This window comes from Strigops habroptila, chromosome 22 (genome assembly GCF_004027225.2).
Source record: "Strigops habroptila isolate Jane chromosome 22, bStrHab1.2.pri, whole genome shotgun sequence".
Classification (NCBI taxonomy): domain Eukaryota; kingdom Metazoa; phylum Chordata; class Aves; order Psittaciformes; family Psittacidae; genus Strigops; species Strigops habroptila.
In genome coordinates, this window is record NC_044298.2 from 231,213 (window position 1) to 248,874 (window position 17,662).

The following is a 17,662-nucleotide window of genomic DNA, read 5'->3' on the forward strand; positions in this document are numbered from 1 at the left end:
ATATATCAGGTGGGGTATGAAGAAGAAGCTCTTCCCTGTGCGGGTGCTGAGGCGCTGGCACAGGGTGCCCAGAGAAGCTGTGGCTGCCCCATCCCTGGCAGTGTTCAAGGCCAGGTTGGACACAGGGGCTTGGAGCAACCTGCTGTAGTGGAAGGTGTCCCTGCCCGTGGCAGTGGGGTGGAACTGGAAGATCTTTAAGGTCCTTTCCAACCCAAACCAGTCTCTATGATGCTATGTGTGTGCCAGGCTCTCCTCTGAGTGCACAGGCTGGTGTCTGTGGGCTTAGGGCTCTCCAGCCTCTTCTGGAGTGATGCTTACCCTGAGAGCTTGATGCTCCACTGTTTACAAGGACTTGACTCCCCATTCCTTGTGTTTAAAGCACAGGGATCCATCCTTGATCCATCCCCAACCTTCCCTGACTCGGCACGGCCATCCTTCCCACGCGCCGGCAGCAAGCCGCCGGGAAAACTAGCACCTCCCGACTCGCTGGATCAAAAATATCCCCGGCCCCGCTCGGATGCTGCTGCCAAGGCGGGGAGCGGAGCCGGCACTGCCTCTTAGCAGAAATCTGTCGTGGTGGGAAGGTTGGGAGCCGTGGAGCGCCGAGCCCCATCGCTGTCCAAAATAGAAGCAGAACAAATGGTTGGAGCAGGATGCTGGTGGTGAAGGCAGCCAAGCTTCTTCCCGCGGCAGCTGGTGGCTGCTTCTTGCTCCCTCCATCAATCCTCTCCCCAGCGCTGGAAGAGATGAGCATCTGTCTTTTGGGGTGGTGGTGGGGGGGTTTGGTGTGATCCCTCTCGGTTTTGGGGAGGGTTGGGCTTTAATGGAGCTGTGGGGGAAGGGGGGGAAAGGGGTTGTGATAGTGCAGTGTGAGATAAGGTGACGGGGAGTTGGGTGGTGCCGGGTCACAGAAGGGACTTTGTCCCAAAACAATGACGTAGGTGCTGGGTTGAGCCCAGCGTGATGCTGGGTGCTGACCTGGTGTTGGGTGGGTGAGTGTGGAGCTGCTCGCGGTGGCCGGAGGTCCTGGGTGCTCCTGGGGTGTTGTAGGAGCTGTATTGGGACCACCGTGTTCCTCCTTGGAAGGAGCGCGGTGGGGAAGGGCTCGTTGCACTTCACTGCGCTGCCAAGGGGTTCTTCATCACTCCTGCAGACACTGCTTCCGAGGGGGAACAAAGCTGCGTGTCCTCTCCCCGCTGCTGGCACCCAGGGGAGGAAATGGTGAGATGGATTCTGGTTGCAAATCAAGAGAGTTTGTCAAAACCCTGCTGATTGCCCTCTGATCCTTGAGGTTTAAGGTCAGGCGCGTGTGCTTTAGCAAGCAGGATTTCACGCCTGCCTTTGTGCCCCAAAGGGCCGCTCCAGATGGATGAGATTTAAGTGGGAAGGTTGGGAAGAGGTTTCCTGTAAGGGATGATGTGCTTGCCTTGTCCTTTCCAGCGGACAGGACCAGCCACCGCGAGCTCAGCATCCGCTTGGGTGACCTTCAGCGCCTTCTGCTTGGCGAGGGAGGAAGGCTGCTTTGCATGCCCTGTCCCCGCCGTGCTGCACAGGTACTGAGCAGCCCGGGGTCTTTTTGTTATGCAAATGCAGCTTTGTTTTTAGCTTCTCACAGATAAATACCTTGGAGGCTAAATATGGAGCTCAGGGCCCTGCGAAAAGCCACACTGATGGCTCAAGGCTGACAGGTTGGATGCTAAAGGTCGCCGGTTGAGGGTTTGGCTCCCTTTGGGGACTGAAATCCTCTGAATTGTCTTGTCTCCTGGAGGTTATACAAGTGGATTTGCACTGAGGAGTGCTGCGAGCCCTGGTGTGCCATCCCACAGCTGGATTGTCCAGTTTTACAATGGTGTGCTGTGAGTTTTTCCAAGCATTTATGGGCTCAGGAGACCTTTTTGCCCCAGTATCCTGCCGCCCTCTGAGCATCCCTGCTTTAAGCTGCCTTTCGGAGCTGTGTCCAGGCACCGTGGCTCTGGCACAGTGATTTCCACACCTTCCCCTGATGCCAACCACCCGGGTTTTGCTACTGGGGTCTTCCTCATACCTCACAGAGAGGCAACTCAAGGGGTGCAGGCTGTGGATGCTGTGCCTGGTGCCGTGCACTGGACCGAAGTGCCTTTTGCTCACCTCACCTGCTAGAAGGGTGCGTAGGTGAGCTTGGCATGGGGCGAGGTGGTCCCCATGGGGCTTTCTGGCTTCCTTTGGGACCCTGTGAGCCCACTGGCAGCTCATGTCCGCTGCGCTGGGGGTCACGGGCCATTGGGCTGTGTTTAGGCAGAGCTGTTTGTGTATGATCTGGTTTTATTTGCGTGTCTATTGGAAACTTGGTGCTCTGGGTGCAGGGTGATGTGGTGGGAAGGGGCACACGGGGGGTGGAAGCGTGGCTAAAGCTGGTTTAGCTTTTGCTGGTGCAGTTTTCCTGTTCCTGTGCTGCAGGAGAGCCTGAGGCTGCTGGGGTTTGGAGGGGGTGAAGCCCTCAGTGCTCCAGCTTGGGTCCTGGTTCATCCCTCCTGTGCAGTCACAGGTCACCTTCCAGCCTGAAAACTCACTGACACCACATAGACCCTGAGAGCACCCAGAGGTGTATCATGGGCTTGCAAAACCATGGAGCAACAGAGGGGTTTTCTCCCATTGGGAGCTGGACAGGAGCTCAGGGACTCCCACATCCTGTTGGTGATGGGATGCCACCAGGACCTAAGATGGGCAAAGTAAGGCGGAAAGGAAAGGTGGTGGAAAACGAAGGTAAAAAAAGGGCTGAGCAGCTCTTCTGGAGCTGCTGCTTTGCAAAGTTGGTTGGTTTTGCCACCGGTTGTGTGCTGAGCCGTGGTGGGCTCAAAACACCCCCAAAATAGGGTGTTCTTGCTCAGGGCTGCCTTGGGTACTGCAAGAGCTCCTCCTCTGCCCTCGCTCCAACAGCTCCACATCCCTCTTGTGTTGTTGCCCCAGAGCTGGATGCAGGATGCTCTCCCCAGAGCACAGGAGAGGGGGATCTACCAGATCTCTCTAGGAGAAAGGATTCAACCCCTGCATCTCATCAGCTCTGGGTCAGCCCCACTCTTCCAGCATCTGCTACTGAAGCCAAGGTGCTGCCTTGGTCATTTCTTTCTCTCTTTTAATTCTTTTTGCCTAAATACATCCCCAGTGCAGCTCGTCCATGTTTCAGCCACCTTCTCCCCCTGTTCTCGTGCTGAAGTCTATAATGCCGAAATTATAGCATCACCCTCATCGCCATGGCAACGCGCAGGGATGTATTTGAAAGGGGAAAAAAAAAAAGAGAAGGACCAGAAGCCCTCCAAGGATTATGACTTCAGTGAGGGATCAGGCTGGAGGGGAATCTGGGTCATGGCTGGAGCAGGCTTTTCTTCCAGCCTGTCTTTGGTAATTCCCCTTACAGCAACCAGGGCAGGGCCGAGCCGCTGTTAGCACCCATGGGTGCTCCCTGGGATGGGTCCATCTACCCTGGCATGTGTTGTGCTCCTTATGTAGGAGATTGCTCCTCACCTCTGTGTACCCCCAGGAATGAGCATCCTCTGCCAGCTCCATATTCCCACCCCAAGTCCAGGCTTTGGAACCCAAAGCCGTTCCTGTTAGAGCGCTCGCAGATCCTGCAGGAATGCCGGAACCGTGCTTTGTGCCTCATCCCCCAAAATAAACAGGACTTTTTTTTTCTTTCCTATTTTTTTTCTCTCTTCTCCTTTTTTCCCCCCTCTCTTTTTCCACACCCCCAGAGCCGCTGTTGCTGGTGGCAGGGAGCCCAGACTCTGTAGGAACTCAGAAATGCCGCAGATCCAAGCCCCGGCTGCCCTCTCGGTTTCGCAATCCTTTGGAAGCAGGGGGAGAGACAAGGAATAAAATGGGAGGGGATTTATTGTTGGGTTTTTTTCCTCTTTATTAGAGATTTATAGACTTTCCCACCAGTAGGGACAAGGAGTCGGAGCTGAGCAGCCAATTTCCTACAGTAAGTTTCCAACCCTTCTCCTCTCTAGCCTCTGCGAATCCCTCTCTGGCCTCGCCTCTGGTGGGGTGGTTGAGTTTTTGGGAAGCCATTGGCGATGCTGGCGGGGGGGTGAGGGCTGCCAGCACCTCCCGCGTGGGGTAGGTTAGATGATGCTCAGAAAGCAGCTCAGGTTGGGGGGTTTTGAGCTGTTAAAGCCTTTTGTTGGCCTGTTTCTCAGTTGCGTGCGAACCCTTTGGCTTGGGCTTGGTGGTGATGCTGCGATGGTCGCTCGCAGCCACGGTGCCTCCGGTTTGCCGGGTGCTGTCACCGTCCCCCCTCTGCCATTTGGCATCTTGGGGTGTGTGGGCCGTGTATTCGTAGGTAATTGCAGCATCCAGGCTCTGAGGTTGCTGGTCAAGGGAGAGTTTTGTTTGCTGGTGTATTTTAAGCAGCTGGTTTTTACAGGCATGGAGGGTTCTGGTCGGTGCCACAACCAGCTCCTGTCCCTGCTGATGCCGCATTACCTGCAGCCGGTGCCAAGCGTGGGGCATGGTTCAGCTCCCTACACCCTCACTTCATCCATTCCTCAGCCAGCGCTCCTGCTGAGGGCAAAAATCCTCCCTCCCAGAGCTGTGTCTGGATGAGGTCTGGGTCCTGGCAGCTCCAGTCTGAGTATCCAGTGATTAATGGGGTTAAACTGGTCCCCCTAGTGAGGTGGTTCTTCTTTTGCATCTGGTTTTCTCAAGACTTGTAAAGCATGGAGGGAATGGACAGGACCGGGGCTGTGTTGTGCTGTGATCAGATTAGATAAGGGCAAGCTGCCTGTGAACAAAATTCCTACCGGATAATTATTTATACCTCTGTGTGCGTCACTAATAAACATCTGGATCTGCTCCAAACATCTTCATTGGATTTGTTTTGTAGTCTCTCGACGGGGATGTTTGTCAGATCCCCATCCCACCTCCCTTTCGGCGCGTGGCTTTTGACGACTCAGCTGAAATGAAGGGGGGTTGCTTTGAGCGGTCGCCCCGCTCCCATGGGATGAGCCCATTGCCTGTGGGATGAGCCCATCCCTGCCTGCTCACAGCCAGCCTCTTTTGCCCAGGGCGTTCCTGCTCTTGGGGCTGGTTTAGTGAATTCCCAGCTCCTGGGTTCCTGGGATGGGATGAGAAGTCACATTGCCCTTTCTCCGGAGGAGAAAGTTTCTGGTGGTTGCGGCTGCAGGGAAAATAATGAGTGGCCAAATCCCCCCTTCCCCCAAAAGCAACCCCAGATGTGTTGCTTTCTATTTTAAACCAGCACCGTTTGATTTGGGGGCGAACCAGACTTCTGACCTTTGGGAGCGCGTGGGGCTGGCAGTCACGCCGAGCTCTTTGAGGCCAGGGCTGACTTCTTGTTCTGTTTGTGTAGAGCCAAGAAATGACTATTAATAACTTTCCCTGAATGAGAGTTGAGTACCTGCTTCCCTGGGGCTCTTTGGAAGGCTCCGGCTCGGGCGGATAACATCACTGCTCATTAGGAACGGGACCAGAGCATCGCTGCGCGCAGCTGGGATGCAGATGGGAAGGGACTGGTGTGGGAGGGGAGAGATGAAGGGAGCCTCTGGCTCGCTTTTAAAGCGCCTTGGGCAGGGCTTGCAGGCGCCACAAGCTATTTTTTGGTGCGTTCCTCCATCCTTTCCACAGTCCCAGCCGCTCTTTGCACGGAAAAACCATCCCGAGTGGCCAGAGCGGCAGCTCCCTGTGTGCTGGCAGGGCCCGAAACCCGGGATCTCACCTCGGATGGGCCCACAGAAAAAGAAGTTTCGGTACTGCACCCAGATTAATCTCTTTAAACTGTATTTCCCTAATCCTTCATTAGGATCTCATTGTGAGCTTGTTATCCCGGTAGGGCTTAGAGCCCTGCGTGGTGGCGGTGCCGGGGTGGGAAGGGGCTGTGTCATTCCCACCGGTGCCACGTGCTCTGCTGGGATGTGCCGGCAGCGCTGGGTGAGGTGGGCTCTGCTCAGAGAGGTGTGGGTGACACAAAGAGGTGTGGGTGACAGCAGGAGCGCTGGGCCCTGTGGTTTTGGTGTGGTCTGCAGGGACATTTGAGGTTATCTTCCCCTCCATCACTGGATGTGTTGGTGCTGGGGGACAGTGTGATGTAAACCGGAGCTGGTCTGGTTTGTACTGAGGCTGGATCTTCCTTAGGAGCGTTCCGGAATGTCCGTGCTGCAGCAGCCCCGGGTGCCAAGGCTTTAGCTGGGGTTATCCAGTGAGCTCGGTGCTAGATAACCCCCTTCCCGCTGCCACAGGAGCCTTAAAAAGGGCATCAGATGGACCCGGCGCACGCGGGTGGATTCCTTCCCTTAGCAAGCAGCCGCTTTCCCGCTGGGAAGCTGGAGCTGGTGCCCTGCTGCTCCGTGCCGCTGGCTCTCCCTTCGCAGCACCCAGCTTCTGCATCCTTCCTCTGTACTGTTGAGTGATGGCAACAGCTCTGCAGCACCCGGGAGGGTCAGGATACCTGCAAGCCTCAGGTTTGGAAGGTGCTTTGGAGCTGGGGAGCGGCCTTGTGTAAAGCTGGAGAGTGGGAATTCTGCCTGGCCGGGTGATGGAGCGGGGCTCAGTGCGCTTTGCCTTGCAGGCTGCGATCTGCAGGATCTCAGGAGATGGTCTGCAGAGTGATTGCAAAAAGCAAACCCAAACCCACACACCCACACTTCCCACATGCGCAGCAAACAAGGAAGCGCAATCCAGGGGGATAAGCAAGCAGCAGCCGGAGCGGAGACTTGAGCAAGAGGCTTTTTCCCCCCTTTCCAAAACAGATAGGTGGGATGTTTTTATTTTCCCTGGGTTTTGGGTAGAAACGTGGCTTTGAAGAGAACCTTGGTGCCTGAAAACTTGCTGAGTTCTAGTGCTTTCCTGTCCAACCTCGTCCTTGCTGGCACGTAGGTTAATGTGTCCTCATCCATTCTCCTTGCCAGGTATGGTGGGGTTGGGAGAAGGGAGGTGGCTCTTCAATGAACATGAACCAGGCTCTAAAGCTGCCCCTTCTCCAGAGCATTTGCTGCTGTTGAAAGTTTAGTGCACATTTATTTGCCTTTAGATTGTGGAGAGCATCTTTTTGGCAGCTGCCAGGGCACGGTGAAGGGCTTGGGGCATCACTTGGCTCTTGGCTCCGGGAGATGGGGTCTCCACAGGGAACCTGATGTAGGACTGAGCCACTTTGGTTCTTGCTGTGTTTGTTTCTGCTCCTTGTGCCAATGCTGGAGCAGCCCCGGGTCCTGCTCCTGTTGTGGGGCTTCCCAGAGCATGAAGGTATCAGGGAGTATCATGAGCCATGATGTGCACTGGCTTTTATCCTGCCAGAAAAGGGGAATGGTGATGTCCAGGAGCGTGGGGCTGTGCTCTTCTCACCTTGCCCTTTGGGCTGCTCCCATCTTGGGGCCATGCTGCCCTGCTTCCCGCCGCTGGGAAAGGTAGAGCTTTTCCAAATGCCTCTTTCCCCTTTTCCTGTGCCTATAATTAGCCCTGGCTCCCTGCCACCATATACTGTATGATCCTGGAAAGAGGTCATGGCTTTGCTGAAATTCTTGGGAACAGAGCTGCCTTTGCAGCTGGGAAAGCGGTGCAGTTTCCAAGCAGATAAGAAATAGGGCAAATGCAACTCTTTTTCCCTGCTGTAATTTATGGGCTCTGGGCATGGCATCCGACGGCCTCCTCCCTGCTCTGGCTCTCCACTTCCTTGGGGGATGGATGAGTCCATGTGGATCGGCAAAGAGGTTCAACCAGCTCCTGGCTCTGGTGTGCTGCTCCAGCCTTTCTCCTGGGTCTTGTTTTCCCCTTCTGCTGCATCCATCCAAGGTCTTGCCTTGGATAGGAAACAAACCCCATTCCTGAGTGTTTGTGCCCCTTCCCATTTCTATAACTTCCCATTTTGATGACCATCCCATGAGCAGGGCTCCTTTTGCAGCGGGAAAAGCATCATCTCAATGATCTTAAAGGTCTTTTCCAACCCAAATGATTCTCTGATCTCCAGCCAGGTGAGGACCCCACTTTTCTGCCAGGAAAGGGCAAAGCAAATGGGAGCAGAGGGATCTGCTGGGGCTGGGAAGGGGTTTCTGCCTCAGAACCCTCCTGTGCAAAGCAGGGAAAGGGAAAAAAGGAGTTTTAAAAGAGAAATGGAGCAAAATCCCCCGGTGAAGAGTTTCCCAGAGCTCTGCTGTTGTTGTTCTGCCCCTGTTCAGTGCTTCTGAGAAGAAGTCAGGATGAATACGACCAAAAAGGATAGGAATGGGGAGCAGGGAATGGAGTCCTGGCTGAGGCTCTACACGTGCTGTATCCCCCTGGCAGCATCCCACTGCCGAGCCCGTCTTCCCTTTCCATTGGAGAGATTAGCTAAAGAAAATCATGAGATTAAAAAGGAAAACACTTTCTGTTTGTTTGAATTGGCTCCCAGGCTCGAGAGCTGCTTCTGCTCCATCCTTCTGCATCCGAATGCTGTGATTTCCACTTGAAATTACAGGACTGTGGGGCTGGGGCTTTAAGGGGAAAAAGCACCGAGGATACTGAGAGAGCTGGGCTTGTTCAGCCTGGAGAAGAGAAGGCTCCTTAAGGGGAGACCTTAGAGCAGCTCCAGTGCCTAAAGGGGCTCCAGGAAACCTGGAGAGGGGCTTTGGATAAGGGATGCAGGGACAGGACAAGGGGAATGGCTTTAACCTGCCAGAGGGGAGACTGAGATGAGATCTTACGCAGAAGCTCTTCCCTTTGAGGGTGATGAGGAACTGGAATGGGTTGAATGGAGAAGGTTTGGAGGAACCATCCCTGGCAGTGTTCAAGGCCAGGTTGGACACAGGGGCTTGGAGCAACCTGCTCTAGTGGAAGGTGTCCCTGCCCGTGGCAGGGGATTGGAACTGGGTGAACTTTAAGGTCCCTTCCCACCCAAAGCAGGCTGGGATTCCAAGACTTGATAAACCCCAGTTTTGTGTTTGCTGGTACGAGTGTGCTCATAGCGGGGGTTGCATTTGGGATTTTTCCCAGGGTGATTGGGGCAGATCCATCACTTCCCATACTGGGAAGTGCCGCTTGCGCTGGCCATGGAGGTGTCATTGCCCCATGGGGGAGCGTCCGACGGATTCGTGCCGCTCGCTTCACTGTTCACCCAATCACACCCAGATCCTCTTCTTCTCTCTGTAGGTGCCTACAAACCCCTCCTTGTGCCTTCCCCTCGCAGTGGTGTACGTGGGGGGCAGTGTGGGAGTTGCTGACGACGGCACCGAATGTGCGAGTGTTGCTCTGCACCTCGCTGGGGAGAAATAGCTTAATCTGGAGGTTTGTTATCTTCAACATAAAAGAAGTGGATGTGAAGTTTGGGGAACAGTTGCCTTCCCTGCAGGGGGCTACCAAGGGGCTTTTGGGGCTTAAACCTCGGATAAGCCCAGGGATGATTGTTCTGGTGGGTGCTGGCTGGCAGAGCCTGGCTTTGTTGGGATGTGGTTTAGATGGAGATGAGGAACAGTTCCTTCCCCAAAGGGTGCTCAGGGCAATGCTGGAGACACGGTCCCTGAGTGTTCACACACCGTGTAGATGAGGCCCTCAGTGCCATGGGTTAGTGGTGGCCTTGGCAGTGCTGGGGAATGGTTGGACTTGATGATCTTAAAGGTCTTTTCCACCCTGGTCGATTCTGTGGTTCTCTGATTGGGCAGCGATGGTGGGTGCTGGTGTTGGTGGCTGTCACCAGATGGGCTGCTGAAAGGTGCTGGGTGCCTGGAAGCATCAGCAGAGGCTGGTTTGGCTCAGGACACACAGAAGGGTCTGTAGCACAACCGGAATGAGATGCAAATCTCCCATTGCCCCGTGTTTGACCACAAGCCACCTCTCCTCTGCACAAGGAGGGCCTTCTTCTTGCTTGTTTGCAAGTCACCCTTATAAACAGCCTTAAAAAAGCTCTCAGCTTCCAGCCATGGAGCTGGGCTGGGATTTTCCAGCGTGTCCCCCTTCCCACCATGGGGTGCGGGACAGCAGCGGGGGACATGCAGTGTTTTGCCTGGTCCTTCCTAGTGAGTTCCCACCTCCTCCCTCTGCATTTGCAGTCGTGCTGTCAGAGGGCTTTGGGGTGCAGCCAGCAGCTCCCCCAAGCCCAGGGAAGCCCTTTGCCACCCTGATGTGTCACCTCAATGGCAGGCAGGAGGTGACTGGGGACCTGCCACTGTTTGTCAGAGCAGGGAGATGGATGGGCTGAAGGGTTTGGACTTGGGTGAAGGTGTTTGTTTGGTTTCCATGGGGAGAGGCTGGGTGGCAGGCTGCTGACTCAGGCGACAGCAGAGCACGACTAAGAGCAAAGCAAAAGGGCTTTGCTCTTCATGACGATGGTTTTCTCTTCCTGGGTTCCTGGACTCAGGAAGGGGGCAAGTGCTGCATCAGCTTGGGACAGCCCCCTTGGGGTCCTTGGGGACCTGCCCATGGGGATGTCATTCCTGAATAGGGGAGCTGGGACCCCCGTACTGGGCAGATGTATGGTATCTGGATGCCAGAGAGGGGCTCTTCATCGGGGAGTGCAGCGATAGGACAAGGGGTGATGGGTTCAAACTGAAACAGGGGAAGTTCAGGTTGCATGTAAGGCAGTTCTTCCCTGGGAGGGTGCTGAGGCGCTGGCACAGGGTGCCCAGAGAAGCTGTGGCTGCCCCATCCCTGGCAGTGCTCAAGGCCAGGTTGGACAGAGCCTTGGGTGGCATGGTCTAGTGTGAGGTGTCCTTGCCAATGGCAGCGGGTTGGAACTGAGTGATCTTAAGGTCTCTTCCAACCTAAACCATTCTATGAACCTATGGCAACTCGTGGTGCCATCCATGAGCCCTGCCAGATGTGCTGGGTGCAAGGAGATGGGTGGCCCAGCTGTGCAGAGAGTGCAGAAGCAAAGCTGGGTGCTGGGAGCCAGAGGAGACCCCTGCATCCATCCTTCATCCCACACTTCCCCCGCTCCATCCCCTGGCTGCCAGTGTGGCACCGTGCATGGCTCTGCCGAGCCCCGTGCTGGTCCCCAGCCCTCCCGTCGCCCCCACCCGCGTCCATACATCTGGAGGTTTCAGTTCTGCATCTCCACCACCCAAGGGGGAACTCGGGCGGTGAGAGCGAAACTCGGCGGCTCCAACGGTTGCACTCACCCCGCCGGCACCCCCTCGGTGTCCCCCAGGTCCTGGCAGGGCCATTGGCTGCTGTCGCCACCCCTCCGTGGTGGCTGTGACCATCCCTGGGGACAGAGAGCACCCAAGGGATGGATTTGGGCAGGAGGCCCATGCTGGCACCCTCTGTGGGGGGCAAAACCTCTGCAAGGTGAGGAGGACCCCCCCCCTGCAATTCCCAGCCTGCTTTGAGCTGGGGACACCTTCACCCCATCCCTTTGCGGGCTTTGGAGGAGCATCAGTGGTGGTGGCTGCACCTTCTGCATGGTGAGGATGTGTCCTTGGCACAACTGGCTTGTGCCATCGCTCCTGTGCCATTGCTCATCCCAGCATCTCCAGCAGCACCGGCCAATCATCTGGTGCTGCTGGAAGTGGATTTCTCCCTCCTGGCTCCCATCCCTGTGGTGTGACTCGGTGCAGGATCCGGCACAATGGGCGGTTGGGAGCCGTGGTTTCTTGCTCCATTTAACCAGCAGCCTGTCCTGCCCAGTGCTCCTGCCTGCAGTGGGATCTCTCCCAGTTTGTCCCTTCCCATCTCCTGGTGGCAAGCCAGAGGAAACTCAAATGTAAAAGACTAATCAGGCCTAATTAAGCCCTGGGGGTATTCCCAGTGGCTGGTGCAAACTGAAGGCCAGGTTATGGCTGAGATGCTTTAGTTTCATGGGCTGGAGAAAAGGAGAATGTCCTTTTTGGGGTTGTTTTTTGGCTCATGCTGGAGCTGGTCCGTGCTATTGCTGGGACCCCCTGAGCTCAACATGGCCCAGCTCCAGGTCCTGGGGTCTGTGGTCAGCCTCTTTGGGATGGGGGTCCAGAATTCCTGGCAGAGAAGCTGTGGAGCAGGTCAGGAGCCTGGTGGGGGGAAGCTCGGGTTTGGCATCCAAATGTTTGCGGCCCTGAGCCCGTTGCTAAAGGAAACATGAAGAAAGGGGAAGGAGAGATTGCGGTCGGCTGCTTCCCCTCCGCAATCTGCGCCTCCCTCTTGTCCCCTTCCTCCCGGAGGAGCTCCATCCATCTCCCCTCAGCTTTTGGATGTCCCCGTGGCCCTGCGGGATATCCCATGGGACACCAGAACCTAACTGGGAGCTCAGTTGAGGGATTTAGTGGCTTCCAGCCTTCTGTGCACAGCAAGGATGGGGTTTGCTCAGACCTTTCCACTGATGGCTCAAGGGGTTTATTTATTTGGGGGTATTACATATATATATGATGTAGTCAGGGGTGGGTGTGTGTATATATATGGGGTTGTATGTATTTGGGGGATGTGTATATATGTGGGTATATATATATTTGGGGATTTATATATATATGCGTGTGTGTGTGTATATATATATATATAAAAATACATATATGGCAGGCTGAGAGAGCTGGGCTTGTTCAGCCTGGAGAAGAGAAGGCTCCGGGGAGACCTTAGAGCAGCTCCCAATGCCTAAAGAGGCTACAAGAAACCTGGAGAGGGGCTTTGGACAAGGGACGGAGGGACAGGACAAGGGGAATGGCTTTAACCTGCCAGAGGGGAGATTGAGATGGAATCTTAGGCAGAAGGTGAGGGTGCTGAGGCGCTGGCTCCCTTTAACCCAAACCAGTCTGTGATTCTATGTATTTGGGGGTATTAGCAAAGACTGGCTGTGCCGAGCATCAGCTGAGCAGATACCCGAGTATCCAGGGTAGTCACCTGGAGCCATCCCTTCACATCCTCTGGGATCCTTCTGGGCAGGTTGGAGCATCTCCACCTTTCCTTGCAGGTTGCACCAGCCCGAGTCCATGTTAGAGCCCTGGGGTTCCCCGGAGGTGCCCCCATGCTGGAGGAGGGTTTTCCACTGTTCTCGGGGCAGATCTCACTCCAAGACCTTTTCTTTTGTTGCTTGGCGAAACCAAAGCTTTGGTTGTCAAACAGGAACCATTTTCCTGCCTGCTCAGCATTTCTGCCCCAGAGCTAGACAGGAAGCTTGTCTGCTCTTCCCCCCTTTTCCTCCCCTCCATTTCTTGACTTAGAAAGGGGAATTCAGTCGCCTTTGCTGCCTCCATCCCTCCCCTCCATGATTTTCCCCACCTCAGCTCAGAGCAATTTGAAACCATGATGCTTTTCCCTCTTCTTGGGCAGCATTTCTCCCTGTGAAACAAGAAGGCTTCCAACGCAGGTTGATTGCTTGGAGCAACCTTGTACAGACACACAAGGTCTTGCGTGCTCTGGTGCATCCCAGTGGAGGACATCTCAGGAGCCTGTCAAGACACCCTTTGGATTAAACACTGGGGATGGCATCTGTGGCATGGGTGCCAATCTCATGCAGCCCCTTGGTGCAAGGGTGGTCACGCTAATGCTAACATCTCCACTCGTTGGAGATGGCACCAACCCCACACCCTGGAGGTGGCACTTGGGTTTGCACTAATGGCAGCCCAGGGGGTTCCTGGTGTGGTGGAAGAGAAGCAGCCCCTGACTTAAAGCTGAAATAAGGCAGGAGGTGGAAGCTCAGGTAGCACCATCGCTCATCCCGGTGTTGGCACTTGCAAGGGGAAGCTTCTTCTGTGGGTATCCTTGTCCCCACGTGGTCAGTCATTCTGTAGGATGCCCTTTTTAAAGGGGTGGTCTGGGCATTCCTGGGTGCAAGTGGGGCAGTAACTGGAGCCCCCCAGTATTATCCCCATTGTGGGGTGACAGACTCATCCATCTGTCCTGATCCTGGGAAACCCATGGCTGGGCCATCAGCAGGACCCCAGATACGTGGCACAGGGTTTGGTGCTCTTGGCAAGCCAGAAAGTGCTTGTTTTGGGGTGTCCCCTGCCTGGTTTGGGGTGTCCTCTCCATGTGGCTCTGAGGGGATGGTGCATTCCCGGCCGGAGCCACGCACTCCCCTCCGGGGCTTTGTTCAGGCTGCATTTGGTCATGTCAGGAAGTGAGCTGGCCGTGGGAGGGGAGGCAGCGGGAGGGAGGCTGGTTCCGTGCTTGGAGCAGAGGATGAGGACGGGAGCCGAGCACAATTCCTTGCTCTGTCGCAGTACTGGGGGTGAGGCTGTGGCGCATTCCCAGAGCTGGGTCCTGGCCCTGGTGCCTCAGTTTCCCTTCTGTTCAGCGGGAGAAAGGGGCAGAAAACTCCTTTCCCCCCTTTGTTTTTGTGCTCCCACAGGTTCCCGTGTCCCATCCCCACCTCTGGGCACTGGGATGCTCTCTGCGTTTCACAGCGCTGGGGCTCCTGGATCCTTGCAGGTCCTTGCAGTGATGCTCAGGATGAGGGCAGTGCAGGAGGGGATCCCCAGCTCCTGTCCCCTCAGTCGGGGGGGCCTGGGACCCCCTCAGTGTCCCCTCTGAAGCATGGGGAGCCCCGTCCTTGCTTCCGGCCCCTCACACTGATGGCTGCTTGCTTGTCCTTTGCAGTGTGATTGAGGAGCGGTGGCTGCAGCTCGTCCTCTGGCAGGAGCAGAAGATGCAGGAGGCCGTGTAGCAGGTAAGAGGGGAAATCCCAACCTTTGAGCTCTCCTGGAGTTCCTTCCCCCTTGAGTTCACTTGCCAGGGGCCACGCATCTCCCCGGCTCCGGGCTGTGGGCGAGGAGGGGTGGCCAAACCCACTCTTACCTTGTTCCTTGTTGGGAGAGTGCCCCGTGTCCAGGTTTTCTCCCTTCTCCACCTTCTTTGCCTGTTTATTGCTGTTCCAGTAAATGTTTTCATCTGCCTTGTCTGCAGTGAGGTTGTGGTAGAGATAACACCGCGGACCCGATTTATGAGGGCTCTGTGGTTTGATGGGATGCATCTTCTGTACGTGATACTGAAATCAATAAAAGGAAGGATAATGTGACCCTGGTCCTGAAGGAGGGGACTCTGTCACCGCTGCTTGGGGAGCAGTTTTGCTGAGTTGAGATGGCTTTTTAGTGCTGGAGAAGGGGCCGGTGATTTATTTGGAGGCTCGGTAATGGGTGATGAGGAGAGCAGTCACTGTTTCCTCTGCAAGGTCAGCACCAAGGGCTTCATCCTGCCATCACGTATGATGATAGAAACCAAGAGCAGCTCCTCAGGCTTGTGTCAGGGTAGAAGCAGTGGAAGGGCCCCGCTGTATCTCAGTTTGTGCCAGGGATGGGCTGTGGCGTGCTGGAGGAAAGCGGCACTGGGATGGCTTGGCTGGGTCTGTCCTGCTGGGAATAGAGGGCAGGACCTACACAGCTCCTGAGTGCCATGGGCCTGGTGCACCAGGATCTCTGTAAATGGATGAGGGGGAATGGCCCGTGGCAGGGGGTTGGAACTGGATGAGCTTTAAGGTCCCTTCCAACCCAAACCACTCTGTGATGAAATGTGTTCTCCCCCAAACGCCTGCTTGCTGCAGGAGGCGGATGCTCTGTTCCACCGGCTCCATTCTGACCAACTACAACGGCTCCTTATTTTCTGGGCTCACACAAACCCTAGTTTTTTGGGTTGGCAGCATCCTCCCACAGAGCCCCGTGCTGCTGCTGGTGCCAGCGCAGAGTTCTGAGCAGGGGAGGAGCAGTTTAAGTGATTTCTCAGCTGCATCATTGCTCGCTCCAAGGAGCAGCACAGCGACTTGTGCAGCTCGGGGAGACCAAAGGCCTCTCTGGGGACTGCTCTGAAGCTCGTCCCCTTCGCTCTGCGAGCGACAGGAGCTGAGCAATTAGAAGGGCAATATCGACCCAGGCTCGGAAGTGTGCGATGACCAGCACTGGGAGCTTTAATCCCAAGGCAGCCGTGTCCTCGCGTCCTGCGACGTGCAGCATCGCTGCCCGCGATCAATAGGCATTTTGTCTTCCTGAGGCCAGCCCCATTTGAGGTGCACCAGGAAAACCTCTTGCAGCCCAATCCCATCTCCTAGGGCCTGTGACCTTAATTGAATCGACTCTTTCATGTCCTGAAGATGGTCACATCATCTCACTGCAGCCATGCTCGGGAAAGCACGTGGCCGTTATAACTGCAGGCACGAGCTGCAGGGGTTGTGCCAACCTGCCTGTCTCTCCATGAGGTTTTGCAGCCCAAGGTTGTTTTCCAGCTGTTTTGGGAAGAGCCTTTGGGTCAGCGGGTCTGCTCCTCTGCCCTCTAAGGCCTTGCATTGTGTTCTCTTGAGGTTTAATGCTAGCAGAGACCTGAGTTTGCAGCTCTAGGCATGCGTGTGCTGCCTTCTTGGTACCGAGATGTTTGCATCCAGCAGGATCCTCCCTATCTCTGGGGAGAGCTTGTAAAAACCAACCAATGGGCTCACCAAAAATCTCACTTCTTGCCTCTTTCCAGATTTGGGAGAGGTGGGATCCTGGTTTCCTGCTCCCCATGCTGTTGGATGTCACCTTTTTAGCTCCCTGTGGAGCCATGCGGCCTCTCGTTGTCCCAGCTCTGCCCTGCGCTCTGGTTGTCTGAGCTCACCCACTATTTGGCCGCTGACAGGATGGTGGTGGGGAAATGCCTTCAAAGCCCTTTTCCCCCAGGGAAAAGCCAGCTTGGTCAGGAATGCATGTGCAGAAATGTCGTCTAACCGCACTGACCCAGCAGCTGGGCTCATCCTCCTTCCTGCGGGTCCCACTGTACCCATGGGGTCCATCCCCATCCTGCCTTGTCCCTAGGTTTGGGGTGATGGGGGAAGTGAGCCCGGGGATGCTGCTTTCAAGCTGTTTGCAAGCGAGCACTTCTGGGTGCTCACTTCCCCACCTCCTCCAACCCTTTAGACCCCCAAACCCAGGGGCTTTGGGGTGATTCCATGTGGGGCCGGCGGCTCCATCCTCGCGCTTCCTCCCTCCCGCCCGGCAGGAGAAGGACGCAGCCATCCTGGCTCCTGTAAGTACCTCTCACTCTTTCCACTGGAGAGTTAAAATTAGCAACTTCTTTTTTTAAAGCAGGCGTCGCTTTCAACCTCGCCAGCCCCAAACCGGGTTTCCTTTTATTCCTTCCCCCCCCTTCCCCTCCTCGTGCCTGCTTTTCCTTGGATTTTGGGGGGTGTTTCGGTGATGTTATTGCGGGCACTTTTCTCCCCCCTTTTTATTTATTTATTTCCCCTCCTCCTTCCTCCTCCTCCTCTTTTCGTTCCTTCCTTATTGAAACACGGGTGACGCTGCAGGCTCGGTGCTGAGTTTGGAGCCAAAGCAACAGCCCCGGCACACCCCCAGCCCGATCGCCTTACAGCGCCGAATATAGAGCCCTTATCTATGGTCAGCCTCCACCACGGTCACCGCTGCTCTGCTGGGGGGGTTGTTTGCCCCAGACCCCCCCTTTTTTGCTCCCGACACAGCTCTTCAATGTGAGTCCGCCTCTATATTATATTTTTTCCCTTTCTCCTTTGTGTTCGTGGTAAAGCACAAAAGTGCCCGTAAATCAGGACCCGTTGCTTTTGATCCAGGGCTGTGTGAGCGGGGAGGGAGAGGGGGGGAAAGGGGGCGTCTGGGTGGTGGTGGTGAAATTCCCTTGTTGGGAGGTTGAGCTGCATGGGGAGAGGGAAACTGAGGCACGGAGGGAGGATGTGGCTCACCGATGGGGAGTGAGTGAGCTGGGATTCCCTCCTATTAAAATATAGATGGGGAAGGAAAGCACAGCAGGCAGATGCAGACTGGTGCCTGGCCTTGGGGATAGATCCAGCCCCTATAGGGAA

The 17,662-nt window shown here is 55.6% G+C and overlaps 1 protein-coding gene across 9 annotated transcripts in view; it reads left to right on the forward strand.

Annotated features, from left to right (window-relative positions):
• Nucleotides 1-17,662, forward strand: part of MEF2D (myocyte enhancer factor 2D) — an 89,944-nt gene that overhangs the window by 23,994 nt on the left and 48,288 nt on the right. For 6 of the 9 annotated variants that reach the window (XM_030473863.1, XM_030473861.1, XM_030473867.1 and 3 more), the window contains exon 2: nt 14,464-14,533. The gene's annotated coding sequence lies outside the window, so the exon portion shown is untranslated. Of the gene's footprint in view, nt 1-1,198; nt 1,222-3,936; nt 3,959-14,463; nt 14,534-17,201; nt 17,315-17,662 lie in introns of those variants that run through there. The other 3 variants (XM_030473865.1, XM_030473864.1, XM_030473866.1) reach the window with 3 other exon arrangements.